The 24,568-nt window shown below is 38.8% G+C and overlaps 1 pseudogene; it reads right to left on the bottom strand.

Annotated features, from left to right (window-relative positions):
- LOC122788008 overlaps positions 1 to 24,568 on the bottom strand; it is a 51,847-nt pseudogene that overhangs the window by 11,655 nt on the left and 15,624 nt on the right.

The raw sequence follows: 24,568 nt of genomic DNA, 5'->3' as shown, positions 1-24,568 counted from the left end.
AACATGCCCGTTTTGCTTAAACACACTCGTTTTGCTTTTCTGTTAATTGTTTCATCATGTAGCTTTATTTTAACCATTTTTCTTAGTTAATAAATCTTTTGTGCCTTCCGCTTGTTTAATAATGTGGTTTGTGTCCTTGTAATGCCCTGTTTTGTCTTTTTTACAAAAAAAGCAGTTTGTGTGATTCTCATTACCTTTGATTCTTTTCTGGCTCTTCTTCGTGCTCGTTTCTCTTAGTTTACCTTCACTGTCATCTCTGCACCTCATCACTCTGAATAATATTCTCTGCGATCCTGGTTCTGACACCATGTCGCTCTCCTACTGTGGACACAATAGAAGGTTTTGTGGGTTCTGTTCAAGCAGCTTTATTTTACACAAACACATCATTATAGACGTTTACTGACTTTAACTTAAGTAACATATACAAACTAACAACTGCGATCATGCATGCTCACTATCTGGCTGCTCTCTCAAAATAGCACTTGGAATTGCACGTGCCTGACATTTATATGTGCACGTACAGTCTTTGACATGCTTCTTAAAGACACAGCACATACACTCTGATCTACAAAAGTATAAATTAATTAATAATATTAAAACTAATCAATCAGTAAAAGTATGCACAAAATTAAACTATATTGCATAATTAATGAAAAAGTATATAACTAATTATCAAATTAAGTATTATAAATAATTACAGAATGAAAAATTATATATCTTATTAAAATATGTATTAGAACTAATGAATCAGTAAAAAGTGTGCAGTTAGTTAAAATAAAAATTAATTGTTTGATAAAAAGGTATTAATTACAAAAAAATAAGTTGTTGTCGTGTCTTTCGGCTTTTCCCATTTAGGGGTCACCACAGCGGAACTCCGGTCTGCTAATGATTGGCAGTCGATTTTTACGTGCCGAGTTGCCAGCTCTGACACACAACCTTCAACGAAGGTACACCCATTCACGCATGTCTCCACACAGAAGACGCTCTATCTGAGAATCGAACAGGACAACGTCTTACTGTGAGGCTAAAACGCTACCGCAGCACCACCACCGCTACAAAAAAAATAAGTATTACAGCTAAAATATCAAATTTTACATTTTTGTCAATTATATTTTTTCATGTTTTACATCAAGATCAGGTGCCTAATTTACTTTTTAAATTATGAGTTAGTTTTTGGTTGCAGACCACCCTGTGACTAGATAATGTCTATGACCTACAACTTATAATACAGACACAAAAACACAACAAAATATGCTGCTAACAAAAGAATACAAATGTAAAATGAATGATTTTCGTTGACAAAATGAGTTAAAGTATTGCTTATTTGCTGATATTATTTTTTGATAGTCTTAATTAAAGCCATAAATAATAATAATATGAAATGGTCAAAACAACCAAAACTAAATGTATTAAACCGTTAAAGCAGTAAGTGTTTTTATCCAAACAGACTTCTGCTGACTGTAATCAGATATCATTTGGACAAAAGCATTTACTGTTTAACTGTTTAATAAATCTAATTATGACTGGTTTGACCATTTATTTTAGTTTTTATCGAAGTCTGCAATACATTGCCATTTCATCTTGGTATACTTTTTTATAATTTAATTAGAAGAATAATTGGATCCTGGTAGAATGATTTGTGTAGAAAGTCTGAACTTAAGGCTTCTGAGCAGAAATATCATTTTTAATACAATTGTTATAATTTATGTTATAAAAATTGTAAATAAATTAGTCATTTTGCAAACAGTCATGGTTTGCTTTCACACCATTGTGTTCATTGTGCATTGTTAAATGTCAAGAACTGTTGGCCAAAAATAAAGTGTGAAAACTAGAAACATACAAGCAACATGGCTTCCTACTGAAGATTAGTATATTACTGAATATCCCTTATATATCTTACAAATTGTGAAGATGTCACTTATATTGGAAATATTGGTAGGTTTGTTTGCAGAAAATGACCAAGTTCTCCATTTCACTCACTTGTATTTCAATATCAACTGCTTGTCTATGACAGACAGTAGTCTGTTTATCAAACTGATTAGCAATTTCACACAATAAAAAGTCACAGAAATACAATAACATATATGCATAATTTGTTATTTTATTGTTACATTTTTTTAAATTGAGCTGTTTAGTCTGTCTTTTCTATCTACCTCAAAATCTTTAATTGTTTTGGCATGAAGTAGGCCTGACTCCTGGCAAATTAAAACTTCTCATTCACTCCCCTAGCATTTCTCATGTTGGCCTGTTTGTTTCTCAGTACGGGTTTTCATTAAAAGTTAATTGGAACTATTCTTATTCTCCTGAGCAACCTAAAAGTCTCTATCAGACATCAAATTCCTTGCCTGTCCACTGTGAAATCATATTAGATGCAATAAGCTTGGCTTCACATAACCTTTCCTTGGCAACAGGTATATTCTGAACTCACCTGTCCACCTCTCCTAGTATGGTAGTCCAGTGCCTGGCATTCAGTTTCTGCCCACAGATGAGCTAAATTTCCTTCAATATCGTAGATGGATGATTGGATATATTGCAATATGTCTTCTAAAGAAGCTTTCTAAAAAGATAAAAACAGACAGCATTTTTACTTTTTTAAAATCTTTAGTTCCAGTCAGTATAATACAATATAGTATGGTTCAAACAAATGTTCATGGTTCTAATTCTACAAATATAGCTAATAGTGACTCCCTTGGTTTGGTGCTATGTGGCTATAATTATATACAAGGAAATTGATAATAGGAAACGTGCTTTATCCAGTGCACCGTAGCTGACTTTAGGTACCAGTGAACCCTGCAGTCCTGAGGGGCCTCCAAATACAACAGCAGCAAGTTATCTTATCTTGATATTTTATAACATGTCTATCAAACCAACAAAAGCTAGTACAGCAATATTTTGTACTTAACAAATTAGGTGGGTAATAATAACACTTATCTCCTCTAAAATTCAAAGATATCTCTGGTTATAGTAACAGTGTTTTGGCAAGTACATTACTTCAAAATTCCATTAAACATTTTACCACTGATATTGTGCCTCTGGCTTAGTTAAATCTTGCTAGTGAACATTCTTTTCACTAAAGGTATAAAAGTAACAACATAGTTATCTTTAGGCATCTGCAATACCCATGGCTGAAAGGGGGGCTTAAATCATCAATGAGTGAAAAGTGGCCCACAAAACTGCTTCTGGTTGTAGAAAATTGTGGAGAAAAAATGTATTCATTTTCTGATTACAGATTTTAACTTAGCAGGGCTGTGATATGACCTTGTTAGAATAAAGCTGATAATGCACATAAGCAACGTAAGTACAAGAGATCAGCAGCCCAGAGTGGCTGATCTCGGTGTATATCTTAGAGTTTAAGAAGAGATTATGCTTCCAACCTTCAGAGATGGTTTTCTGTTTCAGGGAATTTTATAAGTATTACCAGAACATCAGATATTATAACTTTCAGCTTCTTTGTCAAGCTATCAGGGCAAAGCCAAAAAATATAGCAGAATAAAAGCTCAAAATCATGAACACATTTTACATATTCCTCTAATTCACTTGCAAAGTTAATAGAATAACACATTTTGCATCAAAGTGCATTTTTTGGACAATAACAATTATGAAACTCTGATCTCTAGGTTTACTGACTGTTTGTAATCCTATATGATTTACCAGTAAATCAAGCTTTTTACAAAGGACATATCAAACTCATGAGGCAAAATCAGAGATGGTCTGTGAAATCAGGGACATTGACATGCATGCATTACTCCTCAATGGTGGAAAAAAGTGACATTTCTTGTTGCTGTTTGGCAACTGCTAAACAACGGTGACTGATCTGGTATGGCAGTACCAGTGTTGCACAATATATTACTATTTGCTGAAATAAATGCAAAACTGCTATTGCTATGGCTTATGCTTGTTTGTGTGTGTAAAAAAAAATCACTGATTTTTATCTTTTCACAGACCTAGTAATGCCTGGACACATACATACTTCAATTGTGCAGGCATACAATGTATCACAGAAAATTCAGACACTTAGAACTTCTAGGAGTCTGGTGGCCCCCACACCCCAGACTGTTTAAGGGGATTTTGACATAGACTTAGTGGTAGCCTCTGCTCTCAACCACACCCATTCTAAAACCAGCCCTGTTCAGATCTGTGTGTACAGGTTTCTGTAGATTGTGTGTGTGTGTGTGTGTGTGTGTGTGTGTGTGTGTGTGTGTGTGTGTGTGTGTGTGTGTGTGTGTGTGTGTGCACGTACAGAGGTGGCTGTGGATTGTGTGGTCATCACTTCTTTAATTTTCATCACAGTCAAACCTTAGAGGTGTGCACAGGAGGTTATTATAGCTTATGTTTGAGATGGGGCAGTGAGGTCTTTGGTTCTTTTACTTTTCGCACAGACCTCAGAGGTGTACAATGAAGTTTACTATAGTTTGTATAGGGGCAGTGTACTGTCTACGAGCAACAAATTGGAAAGCATTACTATAAAATCATTATTTTTTCACTTTCCTCACAGCCACACATCAGTCACTTATATACCTGACTGCCTTTGGGGGTTAGGAGTGAGGAGGCATGCTATATATATGTTTGACAACAGTCATTTGAAAGACATGACTCTGGCCACTTGAACCTCTGCATCCCAATCTAACACTAGAAAGACATACAGGCACTGGCTGTCTTTTCTGGGTGGGGAGGGAGAGTTAGGGAGGCAGGCAATATTTCCAGATAGGATCTATGTACCTCACAAGAATTGGCTTGTTTATTGTGAGTTACTATTTTGTCAGCTTTGAACATTAAGTTTTGGGCACAACTTATGTCTTCCTGGAAAGAAAAAAAAAATAAGACTGAAACTCTTTCCTGAAAATGAAGAAAAAAGGCAATGTGCATGGTGTGTGGAGCCCAAAATCGGGGTGGGAGGCAGGGGAGTATTTGACTGTGTGTGTGTGTGTGTGTGTGTGTGTGTGTGTGTGCGTGTGTGTGTGTGTGTGTGTGTGTGTGTGTGTGTGCATGTGCGTGTGCGTGTGTGTGTGTGTGTGTGTGTGTGTGTGTGTGTGTGTGTGTGTGTGTGTGTGTGTGTGTGTGTGTGCACATGCGCACATGTGTGTGTTGGGAGGATAAAACAGTAAGCAGTGACAAGGATACCATTTCACCTAAGTTTTCTTATGTACATATAGTTGTTGTAATGTTTCATTGTTACAACTAAATGTCAATAACTGTGAATATTCCTTTGTGAGATGGGCCAACATAGTGTGGTACACAGGCATGATGTACTGTAGGAGTACTGTAGCTACAGGTCAGTCTGTGCATACTACTCCTAAAAGTTTGTAGCATAAATGAAAAGTTTGCTTAGGATGGGGTAGATGTGACAGGTTGATACTTAAACTATAGTGTCCAGGGGGCCCCACCAAAATGCCAACACCGGGCAGGCAGTGCACACAGGTGCTGCAGCTTGACTCAGAGTAGGTGGCCTTCCCTACCATCTCCCTTGTTCTAAGATTCCAGTATTATCAAATGACAAATTACCCAATTTTCTGATACAGCTTCCACATCTTTACCATGTACTTTATTCATTCATAACTTCTTTTGTCTGAATTTTATCTTGTAGCATGTTTTTATTCTTAATTGTGTTCGCAGACGCTTCTAACATCAGATTGTAAACATTTCTGTATATATGCCTGCAACTATGTACTGTAAAAAGCTCTTCTTTATTGTGTTTTGTTGAATTCATATACCTACATTGTACCTGCATTTGGTTAAGAGAGATCGATGTAATAACCAATGAATTAAGGTAACACAAAAATAAAAATAAAATCTCAATGACAGGTTACTTTTTTGATTTTCCTTGTAGTGTTCTGTACTGCTAGGTGCCAGGTATCACCGTCTGTTCTCATTCTTTATTTTTCAGCACTGTCCTTCTTACCTCCTGCAAGTGTGATGAGTCCATAGTGTTTATTTGCTACAAGCCTTATGCGGGACAGTATGTCACCTAATCTAAAATGTTCACTAGTAAAGCTGAACGAATTAAGTAAACAAGTCACTGTATCATGCATTCTTGCTCATAAGTACAAAAAAACCTAAGATATCTTATTCCTCTTTTCCTCAAACCTCAAACCTTAATTTCCTTTACAAAATGTGTACTTCTTTCCTATAATCTTGCTGCTGGTATAATCTGCTTTTACTGTTGAGAATCCCAGAAATGAACACAGTAATATAAGGGCAACTTTATTAGCATATTAGATGCTCTGAGGTGAACTCCAACATATCATAGGTCCATTTTATTATCTGGACACCCAGGCATTTGGTTGTTGACATTCCTTCTCTATTTCCTTTTTACATTGCAATTGGTGATACAGCCTAGAGGAGAGTTTGTTGTTTTGGGTTTTTTTGCTACTAGTAAATCGCACTGCACCAAAAGCTTCATGTTTGGGGAGGCTGATAAATGCTCGATTATGACGATCAAAGGATAATTTAAAGTAGCCAACCAATTTAAACAGCTTATTTTTCCAAAATATTTGCTAGTTATTCAAATAAATTCATTTGATATGCTCAGTACAAATGATCAAGACTCAACATTTTGAATAAACATGTTTTGATGATGCACTACGGTATATTTAACTTACTTGCACTGAAATAATAATAAGTGATATGTGAAAAAAATGAAAGGAATGCTAGATGCTAGATATCTCTAAATCATTATAGTTTGTAGGAGAAAGCTTTGAAATGCTTTGGGATAAGTAGTATATGTTTCTAACTTGCAGATATCGTACTGCATTTTTACCATGGTGAACACTGTCATCATTCAAAAGACTGATTAAGCATTTGTAGACAAGTCTTTTTAGACCCATTTTTACTCAGAACAAAATATGTTTTGCCCCCAACCTGTGCAAAGTGTACATTTATGTTTAAAGCTGAATATAAATATCTGGAATGTGTTGTGTGCATGTTCTATATGAATGGTGCTGAATAAGTATGTGTTGCTTCAACCAGGATTCCCTCAGCACAATACGTGTTCTTTCCAGTAGTTTTAACACTACGCAGATGGGCTTTGTTCTCCACTTAAAATAACATGGCAAAGGAATGTTGGGGGATTTAAGCTTTTTTTATCTCAGAAAGAATAAGAATAAGACAGTAACAAAAAAAAAATGACCTTCTCACAAATGCCTACTTCATCTGTCATCCCATGACCAGCAGACTGAAATTATATTGGTCATAAGTATAATCTCACCGAAGCTAAAGCAGACTGCAGTTCAATTTCTAGTCCCTGTAAAGTGTGTCTCAGGTCTGTTATCTCTCTTTTGTGTGTCTGCAATAATTCTGTGCCAGTAGATACTTCCTTATTCAGATCTGCAGCCTGAGAAGTAGGAAAAAGGCAAATCATAAAGAGAGCATTAGATCCAAGTTAAAAAACAGTCCTGACAACAATATGTCCTGACAACAGATGTGCTGCTGCCTCGGTATGGTGTCATTTCACAGTTTTAGCTTTGCTGTACCTTGTCTTTGAATCATGCTTCAGCGTCTGCTCTATTCTTCTCTACCATAGCAGCATACTCAGCTCTCATGTCTTCCATTACTTTTGTCAGGTCAGCACTTGGTGCGACATCAACGTCTACATTAACTTGACCACCGATCTGCGTACGCATTGAGTCCATTTCCGTGAACAACAAAACAGATATCTTACTGTTAAAATTATTGTTCCTTCTAAAATTCTTTTTTTTGTTTACACAGTAAGGTTATATTTTTCATCAAAAACATAGGTGGTATGATATGCATATATAATGTACTTCAAAAAAGTAAGAGAAAAAAACACACTGGAATTGACACTCTTTAAAGTTAGCGCTTTCGTTTACTTGAATGTTGTAAACTTTTTCTTGGTCTGAAGAAGTTTACAACATTCAAGTAAACGAAAGCGCTAACTTTAAAGAGTGTCGATTCCAGTGTGTTTTTTTTCTCTTTCTTTTTTGATTATTCAGTATACAGTTTTTGTTTATTTATATATAATGTTCTTGTCAGACACACACACACACACACACACACACACACACACACACACACACACACACACACACACACACACACACACACACAAACTTATTTATCCATCTATTAATCTATGACTAATGATGATAGTAACTTACAGAAACAAATGATGGAAGAAAATATTTGAACATTTGTAGAAAACAAATTTGGTAGAAAAATCATTTGGTTGACAAATATTTAGTCTAAAACTAAACCAAATACTTTATTTCTACAAGTAAAATGAACAAATTCCCAAAACATCAGTGAGAAAAGTAAAACTACAAGTTTTCGCAGTCCCCCATAATATCTTACTAATACCTGTTAAACCTAATAGTACCACTAAACCTCCCCCTAAACATACACCTTACCTTAGAAAAACCTGGTAGTATGACACTTCTGCTTTAACAGCTGAAGGCAGACAAAAGGCAACCCTTTCTTCCACAGAAGATTTTTTCCACTATATTGTCATTCCTCTTTCAAAAGATGGCACACCGTGACCATTTTACCCAATGTTTGGCATTATATTTTATGTCAGCCAAAAATTAAAGATTATAGATAAAGATTAAAGAGATATTTGAAATGCCTTGCAGCCATAGATAAAACAGGGAAAAATGTCGTCTGACCCTGGATGGTGGTGGTGGTGAGGGGGTCTTTGGGCCTGTTTTTAAATAGGTTACTAATATTTTATGTGATGTTTTTTGAAGTGGAATAGGGGAATGATGGGAGGGGTATCTGGGAGATTGGAGAGGGGAGTGGAGATGGGTTTGATAGTTTGAAGTGGGTGGCTAAATTCTCTGACAAGGTTACAGTAGGTGTGTGGTCCTTGATTAGTCTGGATTAGGTTTACGGAAAAAAAGGACACTTTCATTGTTAAAATATTATTTTATTTTCTAAGCTGGCTAATTAAATAATGAAATTGGAACCAACCATGCACACACACACACACACACACACACACACACACACACACACACACACACACACACACACACACACACACACACACACACACAAATGATACACAGATCATTTCAGAGACAGAAACACACACACTTCCAGATGGAGAGGATATAAATTGTTAACTTCCCATGGAGTTTTCCATTCTTTCTGTGTTTTTTGAAATCATAGCCTCCACTACCCTCCCTATGAAAATCAACTGCAGATATTTCTTTGTTTTGATGCTCCACTCTGGCTCTCATATAATTTATCATCATCATCATCATCATCATCATCTTGATCATGATTGAAATTAACCTGAATTGATGTTTTTGAGAATTCCCATCTTTTTTCTCTCTTTTTAAAGTGTAGACATTTTTGTGTCTCTTCGCATGATTTATGCTGCAGCACCTGAGCTATTTTATCCCATCTGGTGGGTTAATTATCTTGTGTCTTTACCGAAGTGTGCCTCTATACCTGCATACACTTCTCCAGATGGGGTATAATGAACTGTCTGTCTATGGTGGTGGTCACTTACTGCTTTCTACTTGTGATACCTCATCTTATGCATCGCCACATCACTTATTCACATTGTTGTCATTTTTAAATTTACTGCCATTTGTCACAGCTACTGTGATATCATTTCTATTTGTATATTTCTTATGATCTCATTCCTCCACCCCAGCTATACTCATAGTATGAGTATTTATTTTTCATTTAGATTCACTTGCATTTATAGGTTGTCATGTTTCTATCTTTTATCCCTTCAATCTACCAAGTATCTTATGATATTTTTTCTCTCACTACCATATATAGGTTCATAGGTTCATAGATTGGTACTAGGCTATCGGCCCTGGGCCTATATATGCCTAGCCATAAAAATTCCCTGGCTATTTCTTCCCACACTATTTACTTCCCTGGACCCCTGTCTAGCAGGGTGACTGACGTGATCCCTGGGGTGAATTTCTTTTCTCCCATCCAATTGTCAAGGTTCCTTTTGTAGATGGCCAAAGAGGTGCTCTGCTTGACATGTATGGGCAGTCTATTCCAGAGTCTGGGGAGTCTCTGGGTCAGGAACCTATCCCTCCATCATGTTTTGTTTATTGTGGTGACAAGGTTTAGATCCCTGGAGCATGTGGCTCTGAGGGAATGGGATTTCTTTAACTGTAGCATGTCCAATAGCTCTGGGTTTGACATGGCCTTGTATGTTAAGCAGAGATCACCTCTGAGTAGAAGATATGTGACAGAGTATAGCTGGAGTTTTTTAAGGCGGTCAGTGTAAGGCATCTGCTTTAGGCCTGTGATTTTTTTTAGTGAGGTATTTCTGCGGCCTTTCCAGTTGTTGCAGATGTCTTCAGAGGTACATACCAAACAGGGCGTTGTATTCTATAATGGGTCTAATGAGGGATGAGTACAGTGGGGCAATGACCTCCTTTTTTCTGGATGAAAAGCCCTTAGTGATGAGGTGTGCCACATAGAAGGATTTCCTGACTGTTGTGGTGATGTGGTTGTCGAAGGTGAGACTCCTGTCTACCTGTGTCCCTAAGTCTCTTATCACACTTTTGGTGTTTATTGTACTGCCACCTATCTGGTAATTCATGGGTACATGTTTTTTTCCCAAAGGGGATAACTATACATTTCTTGGCATTGAGCTTTAGCCCATGGCTCTGGCATCAAGCATCTGTTTCTGTAAGGCCTTTTTGTAGAGTATTCACATAATTTGGGGATTCAATAATGGCTCCCAGTTTGCAGTCATCTGCGAACTTTGTTAGCCCGAGTCCCTTAGTGTTGGCCTGTATTTCATAGAAGAAGATGCCAAACAAGAGCGTTCCCAGGACTGAACCCTGAGGTACTCCACTTGTCACTTGTCTGGAGCTGGATTTGGAGTTGGCTACTTTTATAATGTGAGTTCTGTCAGTAATCAAGTTGGCAACCCATCTTGAGTGACGTAGGGATTATTGCCCAGCTTAGTAAGTCTATCTATGATTCCAGAGTGGGGGATGGTATCAAAGACCTTGGCGAGGTCCAGATAGGCTGTGTGGACCACCTTACCCTCATCCACGGCTCTGGAGACTGATTCGAAGAAGTCACTCAGGCTCAGGAGACAAAATTGTCCCTTCACGAACTCAAACTGGGTGGGGTCCAGTGTTTGAAGGTTGCCAATGTCTTTGTTTATAAGTTCCATGATAATATGTTCCATGGACTTGCAGATCAGACTCATCAGACTTATGGGGCAGTAGTTCCCGGGATCCAAGGTGGATCCCCCCTTGTGGAGTTGGATAACTGTAGCTGTGCGCCACTCAGTGGGCAAGAAGCCTGAGGTGAGGCTATGATTAAACATGACACATAGGTGAGGCTATGATTAAATATGACACTTAGGTGAGGTGCCAGTTCATTTTGTATTTCATGTAATATCAGTCTAATTCCTCAACCAAAACACATTCCAAGGAGGTGCCTCATTAAAAAAAATATATTTCTACTGAAATAACCTCATTTACTATTAGAATCTATAGGTCAGGCTACCCCCAGGATTCCACTCACTGTATAACATGCTCATCTGTCTAAGTTTTAAGCTTTTTGTGGCCCTGTACAGCAATCCTCAGCACAGAGCATCCAGTTTACAGAAAAAAAGGATTTATAACAGCTGGCACTAAGTAAAGAGATACTAGTTCAGACGTATGTGGTCTTATTCAAAGTTAAACTCATTTTATTAGTTTATGTCAAGTCAAAATGTTTGGATTTCTATTTTTCAGATACATTTACATTATCTTTTGATGCTTACCTCCGCATGGTACTTTTTCAGGTAAGCAAGTTCTTCTCTGACTCCTTTAGCATTTAATTCCAGCTTAGCCCTGGCCAAAGTCAGGTAATCCAGGATTTTACGCTTACCATTTATATCAGTTTCAACGCTTAAGCTCATTCTCATACCTGTCAAATGAAAAGGTTCCTTGATTCAAATACCACTCAGTCCACATTATTTAGTTTATAGTAGTTATAAGAAGTGTTTAGTTATAGTATAAATTAGCACATCATTTTAATTCAGTCTGAAAACATAGTTCTTAGGATCCCTGCTTAGCACAGCTATAATGAAAGCTTAGTGTACTATGATCCTTAATTTACTACTTCTTAGACCATCTGCTGCAAACTGCTTCCCAGAAGAGGGATTCTGTTATATTACATATTATAAACAATGAATGTACAATGCAATTAATTTTTCTGTATTGTTTTTTTCTTTTTGAATTTATTTTGCATGAGAGCTTTGCTGCACTTTCAGTAAGTTTTTCAATGATATATAACACTTTTATTTAATGTACAGTTATAAAACATGCAAATACAAAAGAAAGTACTGCATACCACAGCCGTTTACTAAACTGTTATTGCATGTATTCTGTTCATTTTACTATTTTTCATTTTAGGTATTTCTAGCTTTACTTTCCGAGCCAGACTCATGTTCACATTCTTGCTATTAACTTCCTTTTGTTTTACTAGCATTTTTACTAAGTAAAGTACATTTTTTATTTAAATGTCCACCTTCTCCATAAGAAAATGGCATACAGATATATATTACCATACATAAAACGGCTTTGTAATAGTGCGTAGTAGCAAGTCCCACCTAAACCCTGCCCACCATCCAACAATCTGTGACGCTTTAGTAAACTTAGGTAATATTCATACCGTTGGTAGCATAAATATTTATTATCTATTCATAGTTTACCCTTTTCCTCAATGTAATGCGGTCTCAGAGTTGGTATATTTAATTTGTGGGGGTGTCATGGGATGCAAGGTGGCTTGCCCCCTGCAAAAACAAAGGGAAAAATAATAGCACTATAACTGCAAATATTATTTTTCCCTTCATTTGTGCAGGGGGGCAAGTCCCCCTGCACTCCCCACACCCCCACAAACTAAATATTCTAATTCTGAGATCGTACTACAGTGAGGAAAAGGGTAAAGTATGAATAGAAAATGAATATTCATGCTGCATCACCATAGCTGTCAGTCATGCATGTTTCCTATACAAAGACATGCCCCCTTCAATCACTAAGAACACACCTACATCTGTGGAGAACGGCCTGAGCAGTACTACACTAATACAAAGCCACATAAACAACAGAAGGAGATGTTTTTACTCAAAAAATAAGTTATGACATAACTGTTGTCATGGTAAATCTATCCCAGAGAACATGCAGCCTGTTGAGAATGATAGAACTGAACATTTTAAACATCACCAGTGAGTCTGAGCTGGAACTCACTGTAAACATACTTAACTTTTGTTTGAAGTCATCGGCAGCCATTTTAGCATTGTCAATACCCAGCACAATGCTGGCATTTTCAACAGTTGCATTTATGACCTGAAAAATAAAAAAAAAAAAAAAAACAGAGAGGTCAAAGAATGAAAGAAAGCACTTAAATGTTTCCACAACATCATGTCGTTAGCTAGTAGGAGATAATTTATTTATTAGTTCATTCCATCTGAGTATATCTAATCTGTAGCTGCTGTGTCCTGTTACCTGGAATTGAACAACCACTTCCAGCTGTCTCATTTCCTCTTGAAGAACTCATGGATTTACAAGTGAACTCCCACTCAAGTTATCCAATCCCAACTTTCCACAGTTCTCTCTCCTAAAAAAATAAATGCTTTCTCATATCCAGACTAAAGAAAGTACCTTCCAAGTGAAGCAGGTGTTAGCTACTACCCTTTGTGAACTACTGTTCCATCCCTTCACATTTCCATGTAGCATCCTATGTACCTGTTTCCCAAGTTTTGCTTATGTTCCTTTCTTTCCATCACCTTAATGACCCATGTGATCTTCTTCTGCGTAATTTCTAAATGATTCACACCCTTTGCACTGTCAGATCTTCAGAACTGTGAGCTGTTATCTAGAGGTGGTCTGAGCAGCATACAACAGTGTAGGAGGGTGACCTCACCTCACCATCTTGAATCTATGCCCTGCAGAATTATTATGTTGTTGGATGCTCCTATTGCCCTTGTTTGCTTGTGCCCAATCATCCAAATAATTGTATATTTTTAGGGTTTGATTGACTGTAAATGTCTCAGATTTTCAGCCTTGATGTAACTGAGAACAGTATATATGTGGGTGAGAGAAATTAAAAAAAAAAGGTTGGTCAATGATAGTACAGATTGGAGCTACATCTCCTGAAGATAATCACTCAGCTGTTGGCACGAAGATTTCTTTTTTTTTTTTTTTATTAATCATGGCTGGATGCTTCATCCCACCACCTTCAGTCTCTGAAGCTTACAAACTGCTCTTCTAACATAGGTCATTACAATAAATCTTGTCACTTTTCTGCAGTGCTGCATAATAAATTATGTTATATATGGAAAAGTAATAACTTATCTAATCTGAAGTTATTGAGGATGCAATTCATGGAAAAAATAATTAATTTTAAACGATGTTTCTCTCTGTCTCTGTCATGATTTTTTTGTTCTTTTTGGCTCTGGTCAGCTAACCATCAGCTGCCTCCAACTCCCCTCCTCTCCTTGTCCACATGGTCTGTCTTAGATTGGTGCAGCCTCATGTTGGAGGCAGGTAGCATTTTTGCAATGCTCTAACCTTCCCTGTCCTGCAGATACACTTATTAAGTGTCTAGGGGAGAGGCTTGCAATGAGGTCATGTAGGCATATCTTCCTGCACTGGTGGCGACTCAGCCAATGTCCTCCACCTATTTCCCTTAAGGGCCACACCTCCCCATGTGTCCCTAGATTACTGTGCATATCTTTCCCTAAGTATGGGCACACCCATCCTTCCCTGACAGTGCCACAAATGCTTAAGTTGCTAATCGAATGCAGGACAATTGTGCCATAGTCTGGGCTATATCTATTTATGAAACAGCACTGGCCCCTTTCCTCTAGGTTGTGTGATCTGGAATTTGTTTATCTAAATTAGGCAGGAGCGACTACCCCACATGATTTTTTGTTAAGAAAATCTACTTTTGAAAAACGTATTTGAATAAGATGATTTATTAGGAATAATAAATGAAGTAACCAGTTTTTCTCTTCACTTACTTGAGTAATTATAATTGTATATTGTTTCTTATTTGTGACAAAATACACGATTTAGAATGTGGAAAACACTCATGAAAATATTTATGTGAAAAATGTTAGTGTCTCGCTAGACTGAATATTAGGATGAATATCACTACCATATCTTACTATGACAGACCTTGCACAGGAGTTCCTTCTTTCTTTTGGCTGCATCTCAAAACCTCAACCAAAGGAAAATGAATACAGAGCTGCAGTTCTACTAATTAGATATACTGATGTGCTGAAACAGGAATACAAAAATAATTATGAATTCTTCAAGCCGTTTCATCTAGCCTATCCTAGTAAGCCTGACTTGTATAAGAAAGGTTTGAGATTTACAGATATAGATGTCTGACAACTAGTGCAGAGGGTTTAGGGTATTGAACAGCTTCCTGTAATCCAAGGATTGATTCCTGCTGCCTCTTTAAGACTACTGTGTTTTTCTATGAAAATCCTTTATTAAGAGAGTACTCCTTAGCTGAATCTGAATAGGGTCCATGCGCATCAATGCTGTGATTGACAAATGGGTTATGTTCTTATCTTCCCTTAAAGGGACGTCTTCTGAAATATACAAGTGTAATTAATTAATCCTTTTATTATGGAGATAAGTAGCTATCAAATGTGAGCAATGGATCCCTGGACTTGCAGGGCCATGCCTTCATGGAATTGGCCCATGCTATGTTCCATGTCACTATGAAGTCATGACTGAGTCCATTTTTAAGTCACGGACCATGTTTTTACAAGGCAACACAAAAGGAAATTATGCATACTAAAACTTAATACATAATTTTCAGTCCTATTTATTGAACATCTATAACAGATAGCACTGAAGTTTCAAACATCAGAGTCCATTAATGAACATACTTGGAAAAGTAAAAAATATAAATAAAATTAAAATGAAATTAAAAAAATGAAAGGATAAGCTAAAGTCCCTAGCCTTTATAAGTATTTTGTTGTATTTTTAATTTATCAAGCATAACAGCCTTCATTTTGTGTTGAAATACTAAAAAAGTCTTCAAGGAACAGATGATGCCATTTATGGTTTATAAAGGTAAGCTCTACAGGGAAATGAGCTAAGCTGGTTTACTCATTCATTCTGGCGCTGCTCTGTAGTTAAGGTCTTATTTACTGCAGTCACAGTAACACTTCACCAACTCCATAGGGACACTTAATAGGTAGTCTTGCCCTGAATCACAAAAATGTTTTGGGTCAGTAGATTACGCAAAACTAGACCACGGTGGTGCAGCTGTTAGCATTGTCGCCTAACATCAAGAGGTTCTCTGGTTCGTTTCTTAGCTGGAGTGCCTTCTGTGTGGAGTCTGCATGTCCTCCCTGCAGTTGAGTGAATTTAAAGACATTCAGGTAGGTGCGAGTGTGAGTGCATGTGCCTTCTTTGAAGGTTGGGTGCCGGGCTGGCAACTTGACACTGTAAAAATTCACTGCCAATCATTAGTGGACTGGAGTTCTGCTGTGTCGACCCCTATCCAGGAAAAGCCAAAAGAATCAGATTATGCAAAACTAGAGTGTGCTCTTGTGCACACACACACACACACACACACACACACACACACACACACACACACACACACACACACACACACACACACACACACATAAAGCAATTCCTTTATTAACCAAGGAGTCCTTAACCGAAATCTTATATAAACATGCTTTGCATCCTGCATTACTCCTCAGACAGGAAATATATTATTTTTTTTTGGACTTTGGCATTCTGTAATTCAAGAGTTTTCCCAAAGCCTGCGTGGTGTACCATTAGCAGTCTATAAATCCTGCTCTCTGTTACTCTGAAGTATTACTGTGTATAGAACTGAATATATGGACCTATCAACTCATACATGGCCATGAAGTAAATATAACAAAATAAGAAATGTGTGGTATATCATTTCACTAAGAAAAAATCTGAGAGATCCTAGGTGGAATACTCAGACAGAAAAGGGAGAAAATTTCTTCAGAAATCATTTGTTGTTCCTTAAGTTTAAAGGTGGTTCTCACTTTGACAAAATATGACACATTTTGCATTACTAAAACCTCTTGCTAATTTGCAGAATCGGGTAGCTCAAAACATTATTTGTAGTAAGTGTGTGGAATTGCATGGACACCAGCTGCACAATCTGTGAAGTATTAAATACAGCTACCTCTTACAATGAAATGATAAAGGCAAGTTTCAGGTGGTGGTAGTTTTTAGTCACAGTTCCAGATCAAGATATGTACAATGTTTACAACCACAGTTGTTTCATTGATGTCTGTGATGTAAACTGTTTACAACTAAAGTGATTTTGTTTTTTAGGTTTTTGATTTATACATGTGTAAATTTAATTGTCCCGGTCCCCTTCAATAAAAACATCACACCGAATGACAGATGACCTTTATTAAGCTTCCATAAACATGATTATTAACCAATATTCATTAATTTCAAACAAAACATGATATAGGTGAAGATAACATCCATGTAACATTAACATAGGACAACGTGAGCCCGCTTATCCTGATCAGTAAGCAGCATCCATAACTCCACTCACTTACTTATGAAGCAGCGTACCACCACTCACTTCAGTTACCATTTATTGAATTATCTCCAACCAAATAAGCAGCTTATCTCTGCTTACTTATTTACTTATCAAACAGCGCAACCACTCACTTGCCTTTCCTTATCAAGCAGCACAACCACTCACTTGCCTTTCCTTATCAAGCAGCGCAACCGCTCACTTGCCTTTCCCATCTTATTGAATTGAACATCCACCACCAGAGGGGAAACAAAAGAGGGCAAGCCTGCCCCTCTTCTCCACTCTACTCAAACTGAAAAATACCCGCAATCCCCACTAAAAGGAAGGGAGGGCGGGTAGCAAGTTCACATAAAAAAATGTGACTCTTACTCCAGTTACACTTGCCTAAAACCCTTTAAGCCCCTCCCTACCCTTACCTCATTTCCTCCCAATCATCCCTCATTCCTATTATCCCTATCCTCCCTTTATCCTCCTAATTCCTACTACTCTATTTATCTAGCCCCACTTGAAGATGTCCCTGGACAAATCAGTCTGTTCCAAATCTCATTTGTCCCGGTCCCCTTCAATAAAAATATCATACCGAATGACATTTGACGACCTTTATTAAACTTTCATAAAAATGATTGTTAACCAATATTCATTAATTTCAACCAAGACATGATATAGGTGAAAATAACATCCATATAACATTAACATAGGACAGCGTCACCCTGCTCATCCTGATCAGTAAGCGGCGTCGATACCTCCACTCACTTACTTATGAAGCAGCGTACCACCACTCACTTCAGTTACCATTTATTGAATAACACCTCCAACCAAATAACCAGCTTACCTCCACTTGCTTATTTACTTATCAAGCAGTGCAACCACTCACTTGCCTTTCCTTATCAAGCAGCACAACCACTCAATTGCCTTTCCCAATTTATTGAATTGAACATCCACCACCAGAGGGGAACAAAAGAGGGCAAACCTGCCCCTCTTCTCCAACCACCAGTCTGACCAGGCTGTTCCCCCTCTCTCTGACCAAACTTCCAACAACCTAACCACCACTAAAAGGCATTAAGCCAAACATCATTTGGTGTACCCCATCCTGCATAACCAAACTGTATCCATGCCATCACCTGCAATCCCTATCAGATACATAATAAAATTAGCCCATTGCCTAAGAAGCTGAAAGCAAAACACTGATCCCTCTCCAATGCTAAAGTAAGCAACCATAGCCTCATAACCTGGCATACCCACTGTGTATGAGTGCAATACTCAATGTACCCAACTACCATACCAATACAAAATTCATAATGATACTTAAGTCAGCACCAGCTAGCTAGACAACCAAAAACTAAGCCCACTGCCACTTGAACCATGCAGAAGCACGGAACTGCTAAGCCCTTCCCAAAGACCAAAATAAACATAGTAAACCACACAACACCCTTAACTTGAAATCACCTCCTTAAATCACTGATCCTCTGTTAACTTTTCAACCTTAACTCCAGATTTACACACCTTGCTACCTTGCTAATGTTCCACAAAGACTGTAAGGGGCTACAATGCCACCTGAAACCATACCAATAAGAATAATTTCAAATATTGCCATCACAAACTTAGAAAGATAAAACAGACTTGCAGTGACCTGAATTTACTGGGATAAAATTTTTTTTAACTCTAACTCTCAATGATCTGACACTAACTGCCAGAAAACCAACATTTTATGAAAAAAGACCCAATTATAAAGCCAAAATTCAGACATCCTGGAAAACTGTACAGTAGAAATATACTAGCTTCCCCGAGCCCCCCATGAACTAGTTCCTGAAAACCCTATGATGTGCATCAACAAAGAATTCCTGCAACATATCATGTCTGAAGGGTAGCAATAGTACAACACTATGCTTCGGATTAAGGTGCTGACCACTTATAAAACCTAACACCTACATAACCTTGACCCCACCCCCAAAATTCACTACCTCCTAATGCCAATCCAGGCTAGAACCCTAGCCACAACATTCAAAACTAACCTTAACCCCCATGCTACCTATGCCACTAGTAAAGTACAATATGGTCAACTGCTGGAAAACTCCAAAAGCATGCTTTGTTTAAACACCCTGTTCCTAAAATATCTCAAACACACCCTCATGCTTACAATACTCCTAAAACTCTATGTACAAAATTCACTCAAGCATAAATGAAACGGTTCTTGTTGAACTCCCTTCTAAACCCTAACCTAGTATATAACATTACCAATAGCTATCATGCCCTATGACCAATTTCTTGCTATCACCAGAGTACATCATGGGCCCTCTACCAACACAGTAAGCTGGAAGGGTAACTGAATATGCACCACAAGAGTTCCACCAATTCTGCCTAACTGCATATAAAGAGGTGCCCCAAAATCCTGCAGCAAGCCTTTTAACCCTAAAGTGTTGTGATACACCTTCAGCAAACAGACAGCACAACCACTCCATTGCCATCTTACACCTCTTCTGACAGCCAAGGCAACAACCAATCCCCCAACTATAAGTAAATTCCTATGATCCTATGATTGTTGTGACATCACCCCACATGTGGAAACCCCAGATTCTATAACAATCCCCAACCCTGCCATACCCAAACACAAACAGACATCAACCTCAACTTGACCCCACACTACCTCAAACTGCTGAATAAAGATTACCTGTGACCTCATTGTACACCACTCCAGCAACCAAAACATGCACCCAAGCAGATTTTATTACCTTTCAAATCCACCTCCATCAGGACACTGAAAGTTGCTCACTCAGCTCTCCCTCATCTATGACTTCATTGTGCATGTGAAGATAGGTGAAGGCTGCCAGCTTAGCCAGATAGAATTTTGTAGATAATTCTGTCATTTGTAAATATTAATATAAGCCACAGGTTTGTTCTCTTAAATGGGAAACAATGGTGTTAAATGTGGAAAGGCAAAAATATAACAACAGTGCACTCTGCTGTAAAAAAGCTGATAAGTCAATTCTTTGATGTTAAACCTTGGAACCGAGATGTCTAGATAAAGGCATTATGCCTATTGTTCTAAGGCCAGAGTTAATGGCTAGAATTTGTACGTATAATTTCTTTTATTGTTATGGCTTCCTGACCAGCTGCAAGATCAAGGGATATTAACCTCTGAGAGTCTGTTAGCCTGGGAACCAGAAATAAATGATGTAATCTGAAATGAATCAGTGGTACTGTGTTATCAATTTAAGGACAGAAATAATCAGAGCATTTAAGCATTTGTCTTGAGAACATCCACCTCACCACTCTGCCTGTGTCTATATGTAAGTAGTATTCTAGAACTGTGTTTGTCTCATAGATATAGCTAGGAAATAGGAAGATTAGGCTAGTTTGTTTTTCTGTTGATGTCAGAAATTTTCTACTGTATTATTTTAAGTATGTCTCTGTGATCTCTGAACTCTTGACTAGAACTGTGTAGTAAGAAGTATTGTCTTGTGTTTTTTTTTTATTATTAAATATTTTAAACCTTTCAACCATGGCTGTTATGTGTAGAGATAAATGAAGCTCTAAGAGTACATTGCATGTATATAGTGATACTGTGCCAAGTCACTCCAAATAAGTCCTGACTGTTCAGTCATACTTACCATTTGGATAATAATATTTCACAGTATAATTGGACACCCTTTCATAAGGGCCTTTGAGTAGCTGATAAATATTAGCTGGGTGGTGGCAGTGATTTCTGCTGTATAGTCTGGGTAAAAGGGGCACAGCTGGAGAACCTGTACCAGCCTTCCCCAGGAGTGTCTGTGTGGTTGTATAAACTCTTATCTCAAAGTATGTGTGTGTCAGGTACTTGGGCAGTGACACAAAGCACTGGTTGGACAGAGAGGGTGCTGGAGGTTTTAGCTTGCCCACTAGGCTGAGATCTGGAACCTATAGCTGAGACAGTAGGGAGTCTTATTGGGGACCTGGAGATAAAGGAAGAAACCAGCCCTAGATTGACTGTAATCTCTGTGTGCTCTTAAGGGAAATTGTACTTTACTGTGTGTGTGTTTATTATCCTTTCCCTATATGGACTCCCCTCAGTGGTGTTAGTGGTGAGGAGTGAGGCTCCTTAATTGCTGGGCCACTGCACGGGCATCACATATTAATTGTTTGACAGTGTTGGGATATCCACACCACATATTAATAGGTTGGGCAATACTAATTGGCTTATAGTGGTGTGGGTAGAGTGAATTCCTGTAGCTTGTGTACAGTGATCACTGGAGGTGTTTTGTACTCTAAATCAGCCACGCAGTAAATACTCCGAGTTCAGATCACAAATGTTTTATTTCTTTTGTGAGCTTAGTTAGTCAGGGAGAGCAGGCAGCATGTCATCAGAATAGTACGGAAAACTGACAAGCAGCCAGCTGGTTGAGATGTGCCAGGCTAGGGGACTGGTGCATGGAAACCTGACTAAGGCAGACATGATTGCAGCTTTGGTCACAGCTGCATCAGAAAACAGCAACCGGGAGGATGATTATACTGGTAGTGGAGACGTACCACCCTCAGAGAATAGACAGCTCAACCTTTCTTCAGAGGACTTAAAAGTCCATCTGGAGCTAAAGAGACTTGAGTTGGAGGCCAAGCATTTGGAAATAGAAGCAGTTGAGAGACTGAGGCATCTAGAGAGTGGGGAGAATGAGAAACTGCTATGCCTGGAAGCTGAGGAAAAGGAGAGGCAGAGGCAGCATGAATAGGAGATGCTGACTCTTTGCCAGAGTCATGGAGGTATTGGGGAAGAGAGTAACTCGACCCCAGATGCACAAAAGATCAGTAAATTTCTTCCGCAGTTTAAAGAGGGGGATAATTTGATAGTTTCATTCATATGTTTGAGAGGATATGTAAACAGTATGATGTTGACCAAATGCTCTGGGTACAGTTCCTGACCCCCTTACTTCATGGTAAAGTTGTAACTGTGTTGTCTAAAATGTCTGATGCTGACTGTATTAATTATACTATGGTTAAAAACTGCTTGTTAGAATGTTTTAAGCTAATACCTGAAACGTATAGGAAAAATTTCATGAGCATAGATGCAAGGCAGATGAAAGTTTGCGTGAATATGTTTCTGAACTGAGCACTTATTTTCATAGGTGAGTGAGTGGATGTCAGGTCACCAGTTCTGAAGGGCTGGCAGACCATTTGGTGAGGGAGCAAGCCCTTAGCAATTTGCCTGAGGACATGAGGAATTGTTTAGCTGGTAGAAAATGTGCTAATTCAGATGAGTTCCGGAAGAAAAGAGACCTATACCTAGCCAGCAGGGCACCCCTGTACAGTAAAGGGACACCCAATGCTGCTCATGGGTTTAAAGGACCCCATGGTGTGTAAGACAGACTTCCCCAACAGAATCTGCCAGTAGCAGGGAAAGCCACTAGTCCAGGTATATGTCCAGGACCTAGGGTTAAATGTTTTGAATGCAACCAGTGGAGCCATGTGGCATACAAATGTCCACAGAGGCAAAGTAGGGAACAAAAGGTGAGCAAGACAGTAAGTGGGAAAGACAAAATGCCAATAGTAGGTTGTCTTGAGAGAACAGGGATATCAAATTACCATCCTGCGGATGTCCTGATTAGGAAGTATTTGGATGAGGCAGTACCATGTATTTATGCAGTTGCATGCAGTCAAGCTGGGAGACAAGGATATGGGTCTGATAGCCTGGGGGAGAACCAGACAGACTGCATACTTGCAGCCAGGACTCGTGAGGTGGTTACCTCAGGGAGGGGCTACTCTGTAGCAGTAAGACTGAATGTGAGCCACAGCTGCTTGTGGGTGCTGATGTTCCCTTGGACAGAGTGACTGCAAAGGTAGAGGTGAGCAGTAGTACCCAGGCTGACAGTGAGGCACCATTGTCAGAGGATGCCAGACATCCTGTGGAAGGGGAACTGGGAAGGGTTACAAAGAGAGAGTTGTCACAGGCTCAGCTCTCAGACCCTACATTGCAGGGCCAGAGGCAGGTAGCTAGGGAGGCACCTGATTCTCAAGGGAAGGGGAAATTTGTATACTGGGACAAAGGGTTAGTGGATAGAGTGTGGACCCCTAAAGGAGCACTAGAAAGTGAGAGAATACAGCAGCTGGCCGTGCCTAAAGCCTACCATCTGCCATTTCTAGCCATAGCCCATGATATTTCCTTTACAGGTCATATGGTCATAAAACATACAAAGACACATATTATGCAGAACTTCTATTGGCCTGGAATTTCCAGAGATGTAACAGGGTACTGCAGGACCTGTGAGCAGTGCCAAAAGGTAGGTGAGGCAGGAGACAAGGTGAGAGCTCCTTTGATGCCTTTGCCTGTGATTGAGGAGCCATTTCAAAGGGTAGCTATGGATATTGTGAGGCCTCTGAGTGCCCTCAAGTTCCACAGAGAAAAAGTATATCCTAGCCATAGTGGATTATGCTACACGATACCCTGAGGCAGTGGCTTTGTCCTCCATTGAGGCAGAAAATGTGATTAAATGCTTTGTTAGAGATTTTCAGCAGGGTATGTTTCCCAAAAGAAATACTGACTGACAGAGGTGCCAATTTCATGTCAGACCCGCTGGCATGTCTATGGAAGTACTGTGGGGTGAAGCACATGAAGACCACCCCCTACCATCCCAGACTAAGGGTCTTGTTGAGGGATTAAACTCTATGATCAAGTCCATGCTACAGGCATTTGTAAACCAGTTTAAGAGGGAATGGGACAAATATTTGCCCCGTCTTTTGTTTGCTTACAAAGAGGTTCCCCATGAATCCACAGGTTTTTCACCCTTTGAGTTGCTGTATGAGCATATGATGAGGGGATCTCTAGATTTAATTCGAGATGAGTGGGAAGGTGAGTGTGACCCTCACAAGGAGTCTGTGATGGCATATGTCCTAAACCTCAGGACAAGCCTCAGGGAACTCGTGGGCTCATGTGTTTGGCCCAGGAAAACCTGGCAGAAGCCCAACAACAGAAAAAGGTGAGGTATGACTGGAATGCTTGAGCTAGAGAGTATGCTGTGGGGAAGCAGGTAATGGTTCTCGTTCCTGCCAGACACAACAAGCTGCAAGCAGCTTGGGAGGGATCCTACAAGGTGGTATAAAA

This window comes from Protopterus annectens, chromosome 13.part0, assembly GCF_019279795.1.
Source record: "Protopterus annectens isolate FY-2018-M chromosome 13.part0, PAN1.0, whole genome shotgun sequence".
Classification (NCBI taxonomy): Eukaryota; Metazoa; Chordata; order Ceratodontiformes; family Protopteridae; genus Protopterus; species Protopterus annectens.
Note: the sequence above shows the minus strand (reverse complement) of the source record. Positions and strands in the feature narration are given on the sequence as shown.